Here is a 22,502-nt window from a genome sequence, read left to right on the forward strand (position 1 = left end):
TGCTGGAGTTTGAACTTTTGTGTTGGATGTGAACATTTGTGCACTTTAAGAAGTGGAGACAATTCCATTTGCACCTTACAGTTAGTTTTTAGAGTGTGATGATAGGATCTTGGACATAGGATGTACATTTATTTTGGACATCTTGTCACTGACAGACCCTTAGTTTTAGTTGAGGTAGGGAAATACCTCCTAGAGTAGGGAGAGCAAGGCCTTTTCTAACACCTTTTACTTTGAATAAAAGTCTGTAACCTCAACATGACTCCTTAGTGACTGTGTCTCATTCCTTGCTCCTCACACTAGTCAACAATTATTCTTCACTGTGTAGAAGGTCACTACGTACCCCTCACTGCACCATGTGCTGCCCACTCTGCTAAAGGCGATTGTCTAGAACTTGCTGCAATCGAGGTGATGCGATTGTGGTTTCTACCTACTCAGACCCATGTGAAGAACTGTTTTCACCTTATACATGAGATTACTTATTCCAGATTTATTAAGCTTGCTCTTGCTCGGACTGACCATCAAGAGGACCAGGGCCCTGCGGTAAACTCATCAGTTTAGCTTTGCAATTACCTACATATAAGTGCTTACCACTGCTTTGTTTTGCGACAGACTCCTGTTCCTAGTGCTACGCACTCCTGCCCACAATTCAGCACTTCGATGAACTCTAATGTAATTGAAAAAAACAGATGTTGCAGCCAATGTCGGCTTGAGTTCCTATCTAGAGCGAAGCCTTTGTGCCTCTCTGGTTCCTTTCTCAGATGGCCAAGGGTCTGCACCAGGGGTGCCTGTATTGTGGCTGCAGCAATATATGTACAATTCCGAGAAATAAAGTTGGTACCCTTTAGTGCGCTCCTTGGGAAGAATTACTCAATCACTTGGTTATGTTAATTCCAATTTGTTTATTCAGTATAGGTTCTGGATACTCCATACACTTAAAGTTTCAATAAACAAACTTTGTCTCCCAAATTGTCTCCCAACACGTGTTTCCCCATGACTTTAGCCACGGTTCCTCAGGGGAGATTCTAAAGTGAAAAAAGAACCCAAGTTCATACATTCTATGTATATAAACAGAGACTTAAGTGCATTAAACCTCTAGTTTCATAACCACTTCTACCTGAGAAGAGGACATACACTCACCCTTGTCATGTTTCTCATAATTCTGATTCAGTATTGATTGGTATTCAATTTTCTCTCTCATCGGCTCTCTATTTGTCTTCCTTTTGTTCTTTTTCCCTTTTTTTCCTTTTTTTCTTTTTTTCTTTTTTTCCCTATAAGAAAAATGCACAAAGCTCATATGCTTTGGTTCACATTCTAATACTGGCTATTAATGTGTTATATTTCTGAACAGCAAAGCAGTCTTTGCTGTCCTATACAGTGTGCTGTGTCCTTCCTAGCCTATATAGAATGGCATTTTAGTATTGATCCATTATTACTAGTATAAATTCTGCATTTGCATTGGTATTCAGTTTGATTGAATTTATGCACCCTCTATATGGTAGCCCTTTACATTTCTAAAGAAAATTATTTTAAATTGCTATAGAGTTTACCTTGTGTGTAGATTCTTGTGGATTCAAAGATGTTCCTTTCTCTCGGTACGATTGCCTCTGTGCATCCGTGGTTCCCGGATGCATCTTACCTCAATTCTGCTTCTGTTTATATATCGCGGAGCACGTCGCGTGATGACGTCATCGCGTAATGTGCGGCGGCCATCTTGGATTTGTTTTTTGTAAAAAAAAAAAACATTCTTTTTTTTTTTTGTGTTTCTATGTTGTAGCCTTCATTTTTGTACAAATAATTTTCAGGTTGCATTGCTATTTTGCAAAAGAATGGATTTATTTTCAAAGAACCCCTAAGCTAACACTAATGTCTTCTTTAATTTAATTGTGTCTCTAAATGTTGTTGTATCTATGCGTATGTGATGGCATCAACACGTTGGATCCAGCTTTCCATTTACTATATTTCAGTGTATGTGGTATAGAGTATAAAGGCTCTATGTATAAATGAACAACAAGTTACTTATACATGCTTTCAGTGGTAGACAGAGAGGTACTTAGGATGATGCACATATACAATCAATAGTGTTTTTATAACCAGTTTGCCATCTCTGGATCTGTGTTTAGACCAGTTTGGCATGTATCCATTATACAAATCCATTTTGACTCCATTCTCCTTAATATAAGTTCTCTGTCTCCTCCTCTTTCAGGTTGCTCGATTTTTTCCAGTCCAATGATTTTGATGTCCTTGATGTCTGATTGTTGGTGTTCTTTTGCAAAGTGTATGGCCATTGGGTACCTTGCATCCCCGTTCTTGATTGCTCTAAGATGTTCCAATATCCGTATTCTAATTTCTCTTATCGTGCTCCCGATGTATTTCTTGTTGCAAATGCATTGTATTGCATAGATTACATATTGACTTCTGCAGTTTATAAATTGTTTGATGTCAATCATTTTTCCAGTGGGTAATTTAATTTGTTTGATTCCATTTATCATGTGTGAACAAATTGAACATTTGCTGCATTTGTAGGATCCTGTTGGTGCCGGCACTTTCAAAAAACTACTCAAGGAGTCCTTTACTGGGTTCCTTAGATGACTCGGACTTAATTTCTTTTTCAGAGTTGGAGCTTTTCTAAATACCATTAATGGTTTTTCTTCAATAATGGTGCTGAGTGTATCATCTGTGAATAGAATGTTCCAATGTTTATTCAAAGTTTTCTTTATGTTGTATATTTCACTACTGAATGTTGTAATGAAATGGGTTTTCATTTCTTTATTCTTCACTTTTCGTTTTTCAATTAATAGGCTGGTTCTTGTTACTTTTTCTGCTTTCTGAATTGCATGGTTAAGAGAGTCTTCTTTATATCCTCTCTGTATAAAGTTTTCTTGTAGATCTGTTAGATGTTTTTGGTACCTGGTATCCAAGCTGCAATTGCGTTTTATTCTAAGTATTTCTCCATATGGGATGTTCTTTATGGTGTGTTTTGGATGGTTGCTTTGTGCATGTAGCTTGTTGTTGACTGCTGTGGGTTTGATATACAAGTCTGTTAGTATCTTGTCACCATCTGTGTACAGTTGTAGATCTAAAAATTCTATTTCTTCTGAGCTGATTTTTTCTGTGAATTTGATATTATGATTATTGTCATTAAGATAGGCAATATATTTCAGGAGGCTTGTTTTGTTTCCATGCCATATCACAAGGATATCGTCTATGTAACGACCCCAGTAGACAATTTTATTTTCTATGAATGCCTCATGTTGCCAGGCATGGATTAGTTCAAAATGGCCCATAAATAAATTCGCATATGTGGGGCAAATTTCGCCCCCATGGCAGTTCCTTGTTCCTGCTTATATAGGACTTGATTAAACAAAAAAATGTTGTTTGACAGAACGAAGTTTAGCATCTCTAGAATCATATTATTCTGATTAAGAAATGAAATAGACCTTGTTTTCAAGAAGAATTCCGTTGTTTCCATTCCTTTTGTGTGTTGGATGCTGGTGTAAAGTGACACCACATCCAACGTCACAAATAAATATTCTGCTTCCCACGGTATACACTCCATTTGTTGTATCACGTGTTTCGTGTCTCGTAATTAAGAAGCTAGCCCTGTTGTTAGGGGCTGTAGATATAAGTCTATATATTCTGAGATTCTTTCTGTTAAAGAACCTATCCCATTAATGATGGGTCTACATGGTGGAAACGTCTTGTACTTTTTATGTATTTTTGGAAGGAAATATATTGTTGGCATGACAGGTTTGTCTATTACCAAATACTTTGTTTCTTCTTCCGTCAGTAGGCCCATTTCTTCCCAATGTTTTGCCATTTGATTCCATTGAGCTTGTAGGTCTCTAATTGGTTTTTTTTGTAGTATTGAGTAACATTTAGTGTCCTTAAGTTGTCTAGTTCCTTCTGTTATGTAATCTTGTTTCTTCATAAGCACAATGTTCCCTCCTTTATCAGCTGACTTCACAACTATTTCCTCATTTTTGGAGAGTGTATCTATTGCCTTTTTCTCAGCTTTCGTTAAATTGTATTTGATGTTGGTTTGCTTGTTTTCAAGGTATTTTTTTGGGAGACAAAGTTTGTTTATTGAAACTTTAAGTGTATGGAGTATCCAGAACCTATACTGAATAAACAAATTGGAATTAACATAACCAAGTGATTGAGTAATTCTTCCCAAGGAGCGCACTAAAGGGTACCAACTTTATTTCTCTAATGTAATTGAATTGTACTGGTTGCCCCTCTTGCCTTATTAAAGCTTCTTTTTCTTTTCTTGTACACTGGACCTCGGATGTTGAGATAAACCAGACAGACAACCCTCCCCAATGCTGCAAGTGGCTCACCAGTCCGCCACTGACCTGGGCGCTATAGGGCTGCTGTTTGCAGACCCCCTGGCCCCTCCCCAGAATAGCTCATCATCTCTGTCGCCTGTGCATGTAGCAGTGCCTCCCTACCATTTCCAAGGTGGCCCCGCCTGTTACCCCGATGGATCACCTTAGTCTACAGACCATAGTGTGTCCAGCAGACCCCAACACTCTGATGCCACCCGTTCTCATTCTCTGTGTACAGCTGCCCGGGGTATGGATTCTTCAGACTATGCTCTGTATCATGCGTTCTCCTCATTCTCCCGCTTTTCTCTCTGGCTCATTAGTGCACTTCAGCTAGGATTCACTTGTAGGATTTATTCGGCGCTCCATGGAGTAGAGTTAAGTTGCAGCCATTTTGTTGGCTGCTCTCTAGCGTCTCCCCTGATGATGGCCTTTTGATGTTTTTATATTTCTAACTAAAATTATATTATGTATAAAAGTATTTTGTATTAATGTTATTTTAACTGCATTTTTTGCAAATGTTTCAACTCCTTTATGGGTATATTCTGGAGAAAGCTGGTTGTGGTTATGTTATTGAATTTGTTTCTTCAAGTCATTTGTGATGATTTCCTGTCCTGAGACTTGTTGATGACCAGACGCATGCTCCTGACATTAAGCTTACCTACTAACTTAAGTCAATACTTGGATAAGTTCGTACTTATCCAAGCACTGACTTATTAAACAAGCTCATTTCTTGCATTATAAGGTGATGATCAAGATTTATAGAGCAGTTACATTTACACGCTGTTATTATGGAACCACATTTCTGCCACTTCACATACAGATTTTACTATCCTATCTATAGACTTTATTTTGATGCTTAAACCTGAATGTAAGGAAGTGGTTGGGGTGCTTTCTACACCCATAATTGCAGCAATGACATTCCCACAATCATTCATACACTCAATAATGGCCGCCATAAAAAAGCACTACCACTGGCTACTGGCAAACAGGATAATTACCACCATCAATGTACCGTACACTACTGTCAACATTCCAGCTTTATTTCGCCTTCCGCCGAGTTCATTGGTGGGTTTATTGGTTTCCCCAAATACAGTGAAAGGGCCAGCATTTCACGCATGCTCTTCACAGACGGCTTGATTTTGGATGAAGAGCACATGAGTGTCACAGTAGAACTACTCTGCAATAAGCGTGGGATAGCCGCGTTATTGCTTTGCTCTTTTCAGCATGTTCTACTTGAATCTATAGAGTTGGTGATGAGGTCTCATGATCACTCCTTTCCCTTTGTTTACTTGTTCCCAAAGCTGGCAGGCTGCCCTTTTCACATTTGTGCAATTTTGAAAGAAAAGCTTTCTGATCTTTCTCTATTTAGTGTATCAATTTGACATTCAGTAAAACATATATAGATTTCCCTGCATTTTGACCATTAGAAAATGTTTGTAAAGCACCGTTTTGTATTTTTAGATTTTTCTCCAGTTCATATAGCCTTGAAAAAGCACCCGATTGGTGTGAAACAAGTGTAAGCATTTAGTGGAATTAATTTACCTTTATTTTCCATGACATAATGCAAATTCACAAATATCTGCAATTAATGAAATAGAATTACTTATCTGATCCAAGAAGTGATTTAATCTCAGGAGCATACAACGATCACAAATCGATAAAGTGGTTGCTACCATTTTAAAATGAAGACTGCTTGTTTTCATATCCAAGCAATGACACTAGGTCATGTGTTGCCGATGACATTACTTAACTGAATTAATTGGCACTAGACAGGAGTGCCACCGTGCTATCTTTTCCAAAGATGTCAGGTCCATAATTAAGCGATCTACATAGTGGTTAGGTAGCATCAACCCTATGATTAATTGGCACACCTCAGTATTGTTTATTACTGACATATCTAGGCAGCCTTTTCATGTAAACTGGTACCCGAGCCTCCCCCTCTCCCCCCCAGAGGTTCTACATCACACGATGGACTACTTACAAAGGTGACAGGAGGGCACATCACTTCAAATGACCAAACCCTGAAGCAAGGAAGTGTCCTGGCAACAGGTCACTTTTCACTACTGGTAAAGCAAAGGAAACCCAGCCTACTGGTCTTGTTCGCCATGATGCTGTACCATACATTACCATGGCACAGAATAGGCCAGTGAGAAGAAGCATGCAAGAAGGCTGACACCCCAATGGGCAAAGACTATAGAACTTGATGTATTCAAGGATAATGAGTCCCGTCACTACTATGCGGTATTCAAAACCTATGTTGCCATGAACCCCAAGAGTGTACCTGCATCCAGAGGTCATTGGTATCCTTGTGTGACAGGATCATGGACTTGGCCCTGTCAGGGGAGAACAGGAGTCCTCCAGAGAATATGCCAAAGCCAGTCTAAACCCACATGGAGGGTGAGGAAGTTAGGAAGTCCCCAGTCCTTTAGCTCCTAACAGTGCCCTGATTGATCTTGGTACCTCTGTCTGTCAACCAATGCCTTGCACCCTTAATGCTGGCCAGTGTTCATTTTGGACTGCAAGAACCAAAATGTAATGCAGCGTCAGAAGGGCCCGGAGGACAGTGGGATACAGCCAGTGTCGTTGTGACCAACCCTGAATCTCTGGCACAGGTCTAGCGCCTGCAGGAAGAGGCAACTCTGAAGAACATATCACTCAGACCGGATGAAGGTGAAAGACCTTTTTTCCACCCCTGGGGAAAAGAGCAGACAGAACCAATGGAAGGTGGTGGAAGGCCAAGTGAAGGAAATCACTGGTATACAATATCCAAAGCAATGGGATAAAGAGAAGGTTGTTTGGGTGAGGTCAGAAGGTGCAGAGGTGGGCTGAGGGACCAGGCGAAGGACAGAAGGTGGAGCGGAGGCCTGAAAAGTCTGTGGAGGCGTTGGAGGATGGTGCAAGTGAGGTATTTTGTGTGCCAGAGAATTACACCAAGTGGAAAGAGTGGTTCTATGCTTGCGAGAGTGAGTGGTAATTTAAAAGTGTAGAGGGGTAGTGTGAGAGTATAGAGGGTGGAGATAGTGTAGTGTGAGAATATAGAGGGTCAAAGAGACTGTAGATGGTGAAAGTGAGAGAAGCATTGAATATGAGAGAGAGAGAGAGCGGAAGAGGAGAGAGAGGGAGGAAAGGAGTTGCAGAGGGGGAAGTAGGAATTAGTAGTCTGTGGGGAGGACGGTGCAGGAAAGTGAGAGAAGACCAGCGGAACAGAAGAGGAGAGAGGCGGGAAGGGAGAGGAGACAGAGACGCGGGAGCGAGTAGTGATTAGGGGAAGAGAAGGTGGGAGAGAAGGAAGAGGAGAGGCAATAGAAGAGGGGCGAGTAGCGAGTAGGGAGGCTTAAGATCAGGGAAAGAAGTGAAAGGAAGTGAGAGGAAGTGGATGAAAGGGAGTAAGTCTGAGAGTATAGGCACCATTCCGAACCCTACTGAGACAATTCTTGTGGGACTATGAAACTGGGATACCCTTAGGAAGCCCCAGAGGAGTACATTAGATAAGGCATTGGCCTTTAGGTCCTCCTGACACAGAGAGGCTAGCTGAGATAATAGTGGTAGTACCCATACTCACCTTCAATGTTAGGCTGGAGGGACCAGTCAGAAAGCCCTTCAGTCAAGTCCACCTGCAGTCTCAAGAAGTTTGAAAAACCCATTTCAAGTCAATAAAAAACCTTGAACCGTGTATCTTACTCTTGAGATTCTTAAGGGAATCTGTGACAAAAGCTATTTTGTTGAGATATTAGGCAGAGTAATAGCCTGACAGCTAACATGCTAAAAGGCGTGATGTGTGCAGCCATAGCAATGGAAGCCTACATTATCATAAATGAACCCACCACAAGTGGCATCACAAAAACAGATGCCAGGAGGACATGGTGAACTGGTCAGACTTCATTATTCTGTCACTGGTCACTGTGCCCTACTGGTTTCTACCCACCACGCATGTGGCGACTGAAACAACATTGGCATCGCAGGGACACCTTTCAATCAGACTCGAGGCATCAACCCTTAACCTGGAGGTTCAGAATGCAATGATCCACCGAGTGAGCAAGGCTGGTTCCCGGTTATATGGAAACAGTCTTGCCTGTTCCTGAGGAGGAGCTGGAGCTCTCCCCCCCCACTACAGGAGTAGTGGCCAGAGAAGAGGTGCTTTGATGTGCACCCGCTTCATCGCTAGGCTGCCTGCCTAATTTGCCAACCACATCACGAAGCTGGACGCCCGCCGCCAACATCCGTCCTAATTACCAAGGCTGCATCATCTAAGTGTTTGTATGCACTTGGATGCCCCTTTCAGCCCCCTCGCCTGCTAACCAGATCCGTTTTACCAAAGATCTGTGCTAACCGCCATTAGCACCCACGAGGAGACCGCCACTCCAAAATGGCCTACCCGGAATTCGGAGTGCCTGCCTGCACTCCCCGGCTCTGAGAAGGAGGAACAACATACCCCCTCGCCCTGCTCCATTGGCTCCCTGCCTCCTTTAAGCAGCCAATCGCGAGCCAGCAGGCTCGAGTCGGCTCCACACGAAGGCACCCATGCAAAGGCACAGCGCCTGTCGTGAGCCTGTCTGGGGCCGTATGGGCTTTGGGCACCCAGCGCTGCCACCCCAACACTGGTAAGTCATAATTGCCTTATTCCGCTTACCCTGCCCCCCGAACTGTTAAATCACGCCTGCTCTGCTAAAACATTACTGCCGCCCTTTCCTGCACCCAACTGCTCTGACCCATGGCATAACACTCTGCCTTTATCACCTAAAATGTAGACTGCCCAAATCACGCATCTGGATCCCTGAGGCACCATCACCCGATGCACTATCACGCTGTCATGGCATATGTTGCATCCACCAGGATCACAACCGTCTAACTATTGCTGAAGCTACTGCCTATTTGAACTTTGTGAAATTGCTGCCACTTTCCCGTTTTTTGTTACTAGCTATTGTCCCCACAATGATGAAACTAACAGCCCTTACTACTGCTGTATGATTAACCTTCACAGTGGTCCACAACACCTAGCCGAACCACCACTGCTTTACTAGTCACATGCACTCGTAGCATCACTGTGTCCACTATATTTGACGCACTCTCATTGTTTAAATAACTTCACTCATTTGAACCCATTACTGTTACCAGGTTACACTGACTAGCTTAGAAGTGCCCTGTGCCATAATTGCACCTTGCCTATGTGTGTTTTTGCATTGCCTAGCCTTATGTGCCCTGTGCCTAAATGTAACTGTGCAGTATAATATGGTCGTCTAGAGACCACTGTGCAATTGCAATGTGCCCTATGGTCACTCAATGACCACTGTGCAATTGTGTTGTGCCCTTTGGTCACTCACTGACCACTGTGCAATTGTGTTGTGCACTATGGCCACTCACTGACCACTGTGCAATTGTGTTGTGCCCTTTGGTCACTCACTTACCACTGTGCAATTGCAATGTGCCCTATGGTCACTCACTGACCACTGTGCAATTGTGTTGTACCCTATGGTCACTCACTGACCACTGTACACTTGCGTTGCACCCTATGGTCACTCACTGACCACTGTACACTTGCGTTGCGCCCTATGGTCACTCACTGACCGCTGTACACTTACGTTGTGCCATATGGTCAATCACTAACCACTGTGCAATTGTGTCGTGCCCTATGGTCACTCACTGACCACTGTACACTTGCGTTGTGCCTAGCTGTTACCTTAACTAGCTTGTTGTCTGCTCCATTAACCAGTAACTTTGCCAGCTTACACACACAACTCAAATCTAGCTACTGTGTTCACGCCCTTCCATTGCCTTGAACTATGCCAGCCTGGCTCATCCTCATCATGTTCCCCTTCTGTGTCATGCCCAATCACACGCCTTGTAGTAGAGGCAGCTACATCCCATTTAGCAATGGTCTAGCCAAGCTTGGCTGCCCTAGACATCACCCCATTCCCTAACCCACACCCTTCCTGCCCACCCTGCCTCCCTTCCCCCATAGTACCCCTACAGACCATACTGCTAAAATCAGCGTCACTCTAGATCACCCTCCACTTAAAAGCGTTGACCTTGCCAAAGATGCCCACTGTGACACCAACCAAAACTCGCCCAAAATAACAGAATATCGCCCCACAGCCTACCCCAACATCACGACCCGTAACAACAGACTAGGCTGCAGACTTCTCACCTTACCGAATAAAATACCAACTACGCCCATGACTAAAGACACCAACAAAAATACCCATGCAAACACCAGCTCACTAAAAGGAGCCTTACTCAACGTCAGATCCCTTGTTGCTCACCCTACTGAAATCGCCGACCTCATCCGCTCAGAAGACCTGGACTTCCTTGCCACTACAGAAACCTGGCTTCATGCTGCAGCAGGTCCCTATCTAACCCTTGCGCTTCCCGACAACTACTCCATCCTCAGGGCCGACAGACCCAATGCTCGTGGAAGAGGTGTAGCTCTCATATTCAAATCTTCGCTTGACATTAGATCTGTCACCGCCCCCATACAAAATTCATGTGAACACCTTTCCATTAAAATACAAACTATACCTAAGACCACTATCACTTTGGAACTAATATACAGCCCCCCTGGCCCAACAGGGACCTTTGAGGAAGATATAACCTCCCTTATAGCAGAGAAATCCAAACCTCTCTCACGGAATATTATCCTAGGTGACTTTAACCTGGGTTACAATGATCCTCACGATACCCCTGCATCTTCCCTTGCTAATGCCCTCTGCGAACACAACTACACTCAACTCATCACCTTACCTACGCATCAGAAGGGCAGGACCTTAGACTGGCTCGCTGCCTACAACTGCAACATCACCTGTAAGGATCCCCAACCTCTCATATGGACTGACCATCTCCTACTTTCATTTGACATCAGCACCAACAATCCTAACCACATACAGTGCCCCCCGGCACCAGCATGTCTGACTAGAAATAAGCGTAACATTAACGTAGAAACCCTCATTCCACTGGTTCTACCTACCCTTAACACGATCCTTGACACATCGGACCTCAACGTACTTGTAGACACCTACGATGACGCCATGACCAAAGCCATTGACATCATTGCCCCTTTAAAATCACGTAAAGGTAAACCTAGAGCCCATCTTAACTCATGGTACACACCAGAACTTAAAATACTAAGAAATAAGAAAACTAAAATGGAAACCCTTTGGAAAATGAATCCATCTGAGGAACACAAAACTAATCTCATCAATGCATCCTCCCTCTATAAAAAAGAAATAATTTGCACCAAAAAGGAAGCCTACAATGTAAGAATAAACAATGCTAGCTCCAATACTAAAGAATTATTTACTATCTTGAAGGAGCTAGAAAACCCCAATCCTCCTATGGACATGTCCGTGAAAGATCAATTATGGTGCACGAGCATCCAAAAAGCCCTTGCGAATAAAATTACCGGCCTGCAAACGAAAATTGAAAGTAAAAGACTACAACTCTCCAATAGTAACCTACCCACCCCGGGCTCACCTACTACATCCAATACCAACTGTGGCTTCACCTTCAAAAAGGTAACCGCACTAGAAGTGCAAAAAATTATAACTTCTCTCAAACCGTCAAACTGTAAAGGGAACAGCTGTCCCGCACATATCATAAAAGATGCCGCAAGAGACCTCTCCCCATTTATTTCTAACTTATAAACGTATCATTCTCTACCAACTCAGTACCTAACAATTTGAAACAGTCATGGGTCCTCCCTCTTCTAAAAAAATAGACCCTGGATCCAGCCATTCCTACTAATTATAGGCCCATCACTACCGTACCCTTCCTGCTAAAAATCCTGAATAGAGTTGCTTACTTGCAAATCCAGAATGATTTAGAATTCAACCAATTACTGGGATTGCGTCAATCTGGCTTTCGACCTCAGCATGGAACAGAAACTCCCCTTGTTGACCTCAAAAGTCAGATTGACGACATTAAAGACGAGGGCAAGGCTGCTATCCTGCTCCTCCTAGACCTCTCAGCAGCCTTCGACTTGGTCGACCATAAAATACTCTGTAACCACCTCTCCTCTGCCGCTCATTTCTCCCCTTCTGCTGTCACATGGATACAGTCCTTCCTGGCCAACGGAACCATGAGGGTCTTTTCCCCTGTGGCAGCAGCAGACCCCATCCCCATTACTTGCGGTGTCCCACAAGGCTCATGTGTTTCCCCCACACTTTATAATATTTTTACAAAGCCTCTCTTTGATAAATTGGATCGTCTGGGTGTCACCTATACAAACTATGCGGATGACACCCAGATACTTCTCACCATATCTGGCAATTACAACACTGATGTCACTAGGATCAACGAAATTTTCTCTGTCATTCAGGCATGGATGGCCACACATGGCCTCTGCCTGAATGACGAGAAGACCGAACTGCTCATTGTTGGTTCACCTAATATCCTACAAAAACTGAGCCCCAACTACTCTAAGATCATCATTGATGGCAACACCATCCCTGTCGCCAAAAACTTGAAAACTCTTGGTTTCTATCTTGATGCCAATATCACTCTCACCAAGCAAGTCAATTCTACCGCTTCCTCCACCGCCTACACAGGAAAACTAATTTGGGCATGCAGACCTTTTCTCTCTACTAACAGTTGCCTTACTCTAGCGAGAACCCTCATACAGTCCAAGTTAGACTACTGCAACAGTCTCTACCTAGGTGCCACCCAAGCTATAATTAGTAAACTCCAAGTCATTCAAAATAATGCGCTACGAGTAGCACTAAACATTCCTAGGCGAGAGCATATCTCTGACACTAGAATTACATGCAAATGGCTTACCATCCAACAAAAAATTGACCTAAAAACTCTCTGCCTCACATACAAAGCTCTCAACCACTTAGCCCCCCGCCTACCCCACCAATAAATTCACCTGGAAGCAGTCCAGCAGAATTACCAGATCTTCTAACACCCTATGTCTCATGGTGCCCAGATTTATCTCTAAAAGAGCCGGAGGCTCTAGCTTCACTGTCCTCGCCTCTCAACGTTGGAACTCCCTGCCACTAAACATTAAGTCGGCCAATTCCTTCCAGTCCTTCAGGAAACTTGCCATTGAGTGGCTATTGGCACAAAGTCAATTAGTACGTTAGACACAGTTACTATCTGTATATGCTGTACATGTGCCAGTTATGTCTTTAATTGGATGTCTTCATTGCCATTGCCTGTACTCTCTGTATATAACCTTTGCTAAAAAGTATTACTGTTAATTATCATGTACTGTGCTTTGTAACATGTACCAGCGCCCATTTACTCCCGGGTCCGGAGCGCTATATAAATAAATAAACAAACAAACAAACAAACAAACAAACAAGGTGTGAGGCACCAGAAGTAAGGAAACAGACACAGGGTGGTTGGCTTCAAAATGCTTTTATTCAAATATTAAAGTGGGTGGGAGAAATGGCTTAACTCAATGAGGGGATTCCCAGCCTCAACAAAACAAACTAACGGACCAGTCTGTCAGGATGTACAGAATATATGTCTAGTGTCCTGTGTCCAAAAATCAACTGTGACCCTGACACTCAATATACTGCCAAAACCACTACAAGGGGAAATACTAATGTACTGGGCTGCTTCCTTACGGTCTGTTATATTTCTTTTTTTAACATTTTTTTATTTTTTAAATCTTTTTATAAGTACGTCAACAAATAAATTACAGAACAATTCAATACAGAAATGTGCAGTAAACCAGATAACACAATTTAAAATCAGTCAACTAAATTACATGTCAACAAACAAATAGCATAATCAAGCAACCCCCTGATATACTAAGACATTTTCAACTTATGCAGACAATAAAAGAGCAAAATACAACAGTCAATAAAAAAATCCAACATAGAACACCAAACCAAACCCCCCGAAAAGTATAACAGTGAATAACATAGAAAATAAGAAGAAAAAAAATAATTCATTTTCACCCACTCCTCACACTAATCCACAGCCTATATAGTCAATCATACAAGGCATTGGATGGACCCCAAAATAGATTGTATATCTCTTCTTTGTCTTTCACTTTAAATGAGAGCTTTTCAAAATTCGATAAGGTGCATAAATCAACCAACCAGTCTTCAACTGTTGGCTTCTTCCTGGTTTTCCAAACTAGAAGGATCAGTCTCATGGCCATCAATAAAGCCTTATCTATCCAATTACTATATTTCAAAGAACGTCTACACCTACCTCGATGTAGAAGTAAGATAATGTTCCCACCTGATCTCTGTAAAACTACATCCAAAATCAGATTAATCCTATCAATCATATCAGTCCAAAATTTCCGAACTCTCGAGCAACCCGAGAGAAGGTGCATAAGAGTACCAATTTAATTTCTACATCCCCAACATAAATTATAAGTTTGTAACCCCAGTTTATACATTTTAACTGGTGTCCAGTACACTCTAACTACTACTTTCTGTCTAATCAGACGCAAGTTCAAATCCGTACCCATATTGGCACTTACCCGAAGAATATCTTTCCATTCCCTGTCTGTAAAATTCATATTTAGATCATCCGACCACACCGTTCTCAATTTATCCTACGCCACAACATGTTTATTTTCCAGTTGCATAAAGTTCATTTATGTACGCACAGAATATTCCTGTCCCGTAAGCAACTGACATAATGCAGGTTTGGTTCCTAATGAGTTACCAATCATACTTTTCCTGACATGAATCAGGGAGCTCAGTTCTTCATATTTTCCTCTTTCTCTTGATGCAGCCCAAATTTCCTCTGTATGTCCTCACATGTCAAAAGACGATCTCCATCAAATACATCTCCCAGTGTCAAAACCCCCTTCCGAACCCAATTCTGCCAAATCAAACATCTATTGTTTAATTGTAATACCTCATTATGCCAGAGAGAAGCATCTTCACTAACACCTGGACGTTGCCGCTCACTTCTCCACCCAAGCTATCAGTTGGATAGAATCCTTTCTGAGTGAGAGAACTATGAGAGTCTTTTCCCCTTCGGCAGCAGCTGACCCTATACCCATTACTTGTGGAGTCCCTCAGGGATCCTGCGTCTCTCCGACCCTTTACAATATATTCACCAAACCTCTGTTCGATGATCTGGACAATCTCGGTATCACCTACACTAACTATGCAGATGATACACAGATTCTCTTCCCACTTTCTGGGGATCACAGCGAGGATGAGGAGTTGGTGAATAGAGTGTATCTCATCATTCAGGCATGGATGGCCACTCACGGTCTTTGCCTGAATGATGATAAGACAGAGTTGATCATTCTGGGCACACAAGCCAATATTAACAAATTGGGCCCGGATTACTCAGCCTTCAGCATAGACGGAAATGCCATTAAAGTCTCGAGGGAAGTAAAAACACTTGGTTTTTATCTCGACTCTACCCTGTCCTTCACTAAACAGGTAAACTCCCTAGCCGCCACCACTGCTTACACCTGTAAATTGATCAGAGCAGGCAAGCCCTTCCTGTCCAATACCAGCTGCCTAATCCTGGCTAGAGCCTTAATTCTTTCCCGACTCGACTACTGTAATGCCCTATACAGTAGCGCCAATAAAGCTACTACCCTAAGACTTCAAACTCTACAAAATAATGCTCTCAGAGCTGCATTAGGAATAAAAAAGAGGGAGCATATCTCCTCGACTAGGCGGCAACATAAATGGCTCTCTACTGAGAATAAAATCCAGCTAAAAATGATCTCATTAACCCATAAGGCCTTAAATAATGCTGCTCCCAGCTACTTGATGGACAAAATAAAAAGAAAAACTTCTAATAGACCCATGAGACTCGCCAACTCCAATTGTTTGGCAGTACCTAGATTCAGACTTGCCAAAATTGGTGGCGTCTGCTTCCCTGTGAAAGCTGCTAACCTGTGGAACGCCCTGCCACCTAACCTAAGAGCTGACCAACCCTTCCCCCATTTCAGAAGGAACCTTATCAAACACATTATCGCCAACAACGACTTAACACCCGAACACTCACAAGTGTAGTCCTACCTAATGCACCCTGACGTGACATCAACCATTATGTTTATTACTGCTAATCCTGTATATTGTTAACTGTACATTCATGTAAATACGGCAACTCTTTATCTGTACATTCTTGTAATTTGTGAAATATGGTATAATATTGTAAATTCATTTATATAACATTGTAACATTGTAAGCTTCGCATATACTTGTTGCTGCGCCCGGTAACCTAAGGGTCTGGTGCGCAATATAAATAAAATAAACAAACAAACAAACAAACAAACAAACTAAAGCCATATGACTGACTATTCTCTCCAAACCACAACCGCAAGGCCTGCCTGGTTACCACTATAGATTTTATCTTTAATCTACTGACCGACATATTACTAATGGTATAAAGGTTATTTAAACAATATGGATTGCATACTCCTCTCTCCATGCGCAGCCAGATAGCACCTATGAAGTCATCATTTGTATAATAATAAGTTCCCTTCTTGAACAGAAACGCCTTACAGTACTTATACAAATCAGGATAACCAAAACCTCCTTCTTCCACACCTTGCAGTAACATAAATCTAGGAATCCGAGGTCTTTTACCCAACCCCCACAACAAACATTGAACAATTTTATCAATTTGCAAAATCTGCTTTTTGGAAATTAATAATGGAATCGACTGAATAATATATAACACTTTTGGTAATAAAATCATCTTTATCGCATTTATCTTTGCCCATAATGATAAAGGAAGTCTTTCCCATCTTCTTATTGGATACACAATTTTATCCATGAGTTTAGCAATATTATATCGCATAATTTTCTTCAAATCACCAAGGACCATTTGCATTTAGAATATCCCTACTACACTCTTTAGACAGCGGGAATATCTTAGTCTTGTCCCAGTTTATTTTAATGACCAGAAATTCTACCCACCTCCTCAAACATCCATCTCAGAACCAATCCACATTGTTCAGGGTTAGATAGCAGGACCAACATATCATCCGCATAAGACAAAACTTTAACTTCCACACCCCCAACACATAACCCTTTGATTTCTCCACATTGCCTAATCTAAGCAGCCAGAGGTTCAAGTGCTAAATCAAACAAAAAAGGCGACAGAGGGCACCCTTGTCTTGTGCCTTTGGACAAAGAAAAAGACGTCGATATTAAACCATTCACAGTCAACCTTGCTTTAACCTCATAATGAATACACTGAATCATTTTCATAAAGGTTGGTCCAAATCCCATTTTTAATAAAGTGTATTCCAAAAACCTCCAATTAACTCTGTCAAACGCTTTCTCCGCATCAAAAAACCCAACGACCCCCTTTGATTTTTTATTATGATGCATTCCAATGACATCTAAAACAGTCCTGATGTTATCATATTCATATCTACCTGGGATGAAACCCACCTGAGACTCATCCACCAGATCTCCCATATTAACCATAAGCCTATTTGCCCATATTTTTGTAACAGCGAAATAGGTCTATAATTACTGCACTTTCTGTGATCTTTATCAGGCTTAGGAATGACAATAATCATCGTGTCTGTCATTGATTTACATACTGTACCCGACTCTAAAAAGTCTTAAAGAGAACACATAAAATAGGTGATATTTGCTCTACAAATTGTTTATAAAATTCAAAAACAATCCCATCCGGCCCTGGCGATTTTCCATCTTTCAATTGTAATATTGCATTAGTAACCTCTGCCACATCTATCGCAGAATCAAGAATCAATTTTTTGTCATCCCTAAGTCCTGAAAGGGGAACTTCATCAAAAAAAGACTGCAAATCCGTTTCAGTAGGACGTAACTGCTCCTTATGTAACTCTTCATAAAATAGTCTAACTCTCCACAAATATCTTCACTTCTATGAAATACTTCACCTTCATCATTTTCAATAGATGAAATACACTTGTCCGCCACCAGACCATTAATCTTATTCGCCAGAAGTTAACCATTTTTGTCTCCAAATTCCCAAAAACGCTGTTTTGTATAAAAACAAACTCTTCCCCGCTTGCCAATGCAAAAGCATCTTTAATTCATCTTCCAATTTGTTCAAGTTCTAAGCCCTTCTTAAATGCCAAGGGGCCAATGCACTTCTCTAGTCTTTCCTCTGCCAAGGAGACAATCCACTTTCTTGGTCTTTCTTCAGTAGTTGTGACTACTTGCAGCCAGTCACCTAATTATTATTTTCTCTTCAATGCCTAGCAGACTTACTTTACTCCATTTGCCAGCGGGACAACCCCCATCCCTGGTCTCTCCTCTGTAATACTATCATAACCCTTGTGATGTGGTGCCTATACCAGTCTTGTCCTCGGTCCTGCAGAACCTGTTATGTGCACAGATTCCTCACTCTGAATAAGTGAGCCACACACACCCTTGTTGTACATAAACAGTGGGTTATGTCACCTTCGCTTTAGGGTGTGGCAGTCTTTTATTCTGCTAACTCTGCCTCCCTCTGTTGGATTCCCAGACTCACTGGGACGAGGAAAAGTGCTACTTACTATTTATTTTCAACAAGCCTGAGGATGCTTAACCGGCCCATGCCAGCACTTACTCTACACTGGTGGAGTCACAGTATAGACACAGCTTTATATGCCCCATTCATAGCGGGGCTAACCCCTACTGCAGCCCCCAAACACAGGAATACATCATCCACACATAATTCGACAGACACCTTTCTGATTTGAAAAGCCCATTGTCATTTTAATGAACAACACATTGTCACTTTATTGGAGTCATCCTAACGGGCGGTCCTAGCCCTGCTCAGGCCACAAGTATGTCTGGCCTAAAGAAATCCTTTTCCGGGTGGTTCTGCCAATCCTGTGTTACGAAGTTCCACTTTTAAAAACAGTGAGCGCCCCTCACTTCGGTTTCCGCTCTTGTGAGAATGGCCCACCCTGGTATACGACAGCCAGTTCAGTCACTCAAATATTGTTTCATGGGGTGAACAATGCCACTGCAAGAGGATTAGCTCTCTCAGCCCAGGCCCTTTATGCGCCTCCCCAGGCCAGGCTGTTTCGGCCCAGGCCCTCGTGGGCACGCCCCTTCCGCCCTCCTCCAGAGAGGGAAGGCGAACTTGACACAAGGGGGCCAGAAGGGTGACCCGCTATGCCAGCTGCCCCTTTAGTGCCCCGTGCGTGGGCTGGGGCACCTGCTTCCTGCGTGCTCCTACTCTCTCCATGCCCTCCATGTATCTGTTGTTTCATGATATAGCAGGGCTCCCTGGATTAGGATTAGGTGCACCCTCTCCAGTGGTGCTGCTGAGATGTATTCACGGCTCCTTCGCCTTGTTCTTCCACCCGCCGCTTGTGCTGCTCGGCTTGTAGGTCTTCTGTGCCTCTGGGGTTTGGGGGGGCGGGCCTGTGTACGCTGTGCACAGCGCATTGCTCCTGTCAAAGTCTTCACAGCTGAGCTGAGGAGCGCTGATGTGCCTCGCTCCAGGCCCCCCAGGTCTTCACTCAGCCCTCTTTATTACCTTGTATGGTTGCCGCTTGCATGACAAGGCACAGCCGCCCTGTTGAATCTGCTCCCTGCCGACCGACACGCACACCATTCTGCAAAGCCTTGCCTTCCCCTAGGCAGCTTATCAGCCTTATTGAGAACGCTGCTTGCGTTCAATGTTATTTTATTACAAAGACTAAAGTGGTCCCAATTAATGGTTTCTGCCAACTCTAGGGCTTACTAATTGGTGTTTGGTCTCTGATGCCGGTCTCTGTGATTCAGAGGTGATTTGAAAAGTCAACCATTTTGCTGCACACTCCGCTGTCCGTTTCCTGAATTTATTTTCCGAATGCCATTCGAGACGATGTTTGCCCGCTGTGTCTTCTGCAGCTACCAGACACACTTTTTCTTGGTATCCCGCATTCCTCCTTCTATATACTTTCTTGCCACAATTTCCAATACGTGAATTAAGTCTTCCAGATGTTTTCTGCTTCAGTTTCTCTCCATGTTTCTCACTGCAACTACGCCTGCTACTGCCACTACTATGACCTCCTCTGCTACTGCTACTACAACTACAACTCTCCTTTGATCTGCTCTCAACTCTTCCTTTTGTAAGAAGAGTGTCTCTTGCAAATGGATAACAACTAGAAGGCTGTTGATGCCTTATAAGTGCCTCTCTATAGGCCCTCCTTGTTGCAGTACTTAAGTCCTTTTCACTTTAGAATATATAGTTTGGCATAGCGTCTGAGTTCCAAGCTGGATGTTCGGGAGTGGGTCTGTGTTCCCTTGGTTGTAGACAGAGACGTAACCTCTGGGTTTGTCACAAAGGGCATCAAGAATCTACCAGACAGTGAATCCGCAACCAGCTGGCTAGGAATCCATTGTTCGAGTGACTGAGTTAAACTGGATCCAAACTAAACTGAGGGCGTGTGAGGCACTGGATAAACAGAGAGTATCAGCACAGGTGAAAGAATGGAGGTGAAAACAGCAGTTTAGCCTCCCTGGAACTACAAGATATAAATATACCTGAAAAGACAACACATGGTCAACGCAGCAAGACTGAGCCTTGTGCACTGTGGGTCCCAGATGTCAGTCAGAATCACTCCTGTGCTTAGCTATCCACTTTCTGAAACATACTCCCACATTCAGTTTGAGAGAAGAGCTCAGGGAAGCAAGAGAAGCATTTTTCTTTTGCTCTTCGGGAAGCAGCCTACAGATACTTCTCCGTCCCCTCAAATGTCAGAATGTCCTTCGGTCACATCCCCACCAGCATCTTTAGCTTGTCCTCATTTTAAAGAAAACACACAAAAAATGTTGGATTGCAATAGCACATAATGATTCAGAAGAAGCCACTTCTTTTGGAAGTCCTGGATACAAGGATACGTACAGAAAGTTCACCACATAGATGTAAATCTAAGTCTGCTTTATTTGTGTTGCCTTTGCTTCCTTCTTCACTTGCACTTGCCTTGCTCCATGCTCTTGTATGCTCTCCTCCCGGTGTCGCCCAAGAACCCCCATACATTGATGCATGCCTGGGTGGTACATAGGGGCTAGTTCAAATAGAACCCCCATTATTGACAACTATAGAAGTGGCAAGAAATCAGTCCATGATGTATTCCAAGTTTGTCCAGGAGTCTCTTCCGTTTCTGGGGTCTCTGGTGATATTCTAGATTGATGTTACTGGGAGGGGATATCCTCACCTTGATGCTCTTCATGTTTAGTGACACTAAGGCCCTCATTACGAGTTGGCCAGTCCGAAAAAATAAGGTGCCGGTCACAGCGTATAATGGCACCTTTCCGGACTGGCCAACTCCAAGTCTGCCGGCAGGGGCTCTGATCTACCGGCAGGCCTGACTTGCTGGTGGGCAATTCATCACAAGGATGGGTAGCCGCCTAGCAAAGTTGAGACATAGTATGACTTCTGTACGTAGTTAGTTATATAGAACTTGGTGGTGTATACAACATTTCACCAATGATTCATCCTAGTGATGTAATCTAGAACCCCCTGGGGAGGCGTGGACAATACAATGTAAATTATATTGTATGGGTGTGCTCTATGTTATTTAAGAGAAACCACTCTATAGAGGTGCAGTTTTTATTATTATTGCACTCCGTTTTCTTTATGAAAACAGTAGAACCAAAAACAATTGGAAAAGCAAAAAGTACAGGCAGAAATAGAGCATAAGTCTTAAACCTGTTCTGTAAGCAAAGGAATAAAGTAACCAAAAAGCAAATTAACTAGATAGTGATAATACATTTTAGACCAAATCTCTGCATAACATCATCGCTTGAATGGTAAAATTCTTTACCAAAAACAGCAGAGGTACATTTGCATTAATTACAAAAAGATAAACAACAATTTTTTCCATATGGGGAATTCTACAACAAGAGCAAAGCAGGACAGACTGGTGCGTGTTAGTAACTGGTGTACATATGCATATAGGTATGGAGCAATTTTCCTTGCAATGTCAATTTGTGAGTCCTCTATAGTTGTACACTATTTTTTCGATCTATGAGTGACCAATCCTCAGTGGGTCTATGTCAGGAAACAAAAAATTCCCAGAAATGTATGTTGGGTCAACAGTAGTGGTACTGGACCCTAGGACGTTTCGGCTTCCAGAGTGGGTGCCTTCATCTGGGCCGAAAGAGGATTGTATCTCCCTGTAGGTGGTAAACACAAAACAAAAAAGGGGGGGGGTGTTAGAGACTCACGGAATAGACTGTACCTACACGTGGTGACAGTGTGCTAAATACAGATGGGCGACCTGTATAGCTAAAATAGAGAAAATCTCTCAGTTAAAAATAA

General features: G+C 42.7%; 1 protein-coding gene across 2 annotated transcripts in view; it reads right to left on the bottom strand.

The window, feature by feature from the left end:
• The window catches only part of LOC138489381 (uncharacterized), a 126,023-nt gene that overhangs the window by 10,650 nt on the left and 92,871 nt on the right, over positions 1-22,502 (bottom strand). The gene's annotated exons all lie outside the window — the stretch shown is intronic.

Source organism: Ambystoma mexicanum, chromosome 9, assembly GCF_040938575.1.
Source record: "Ambystoma mexicanum isolate Mex_15411 chromosome 9, UKY_AmexF1_1, whole genome shotgun sequence".
Taxonomy (NCBI): domain Eukaryota; kingdom Metazoa; phylum Chordata; class Amphibia; order Caudata; family Ambystomatidae; genus Ambystoma; species Ambystoma mexicanum.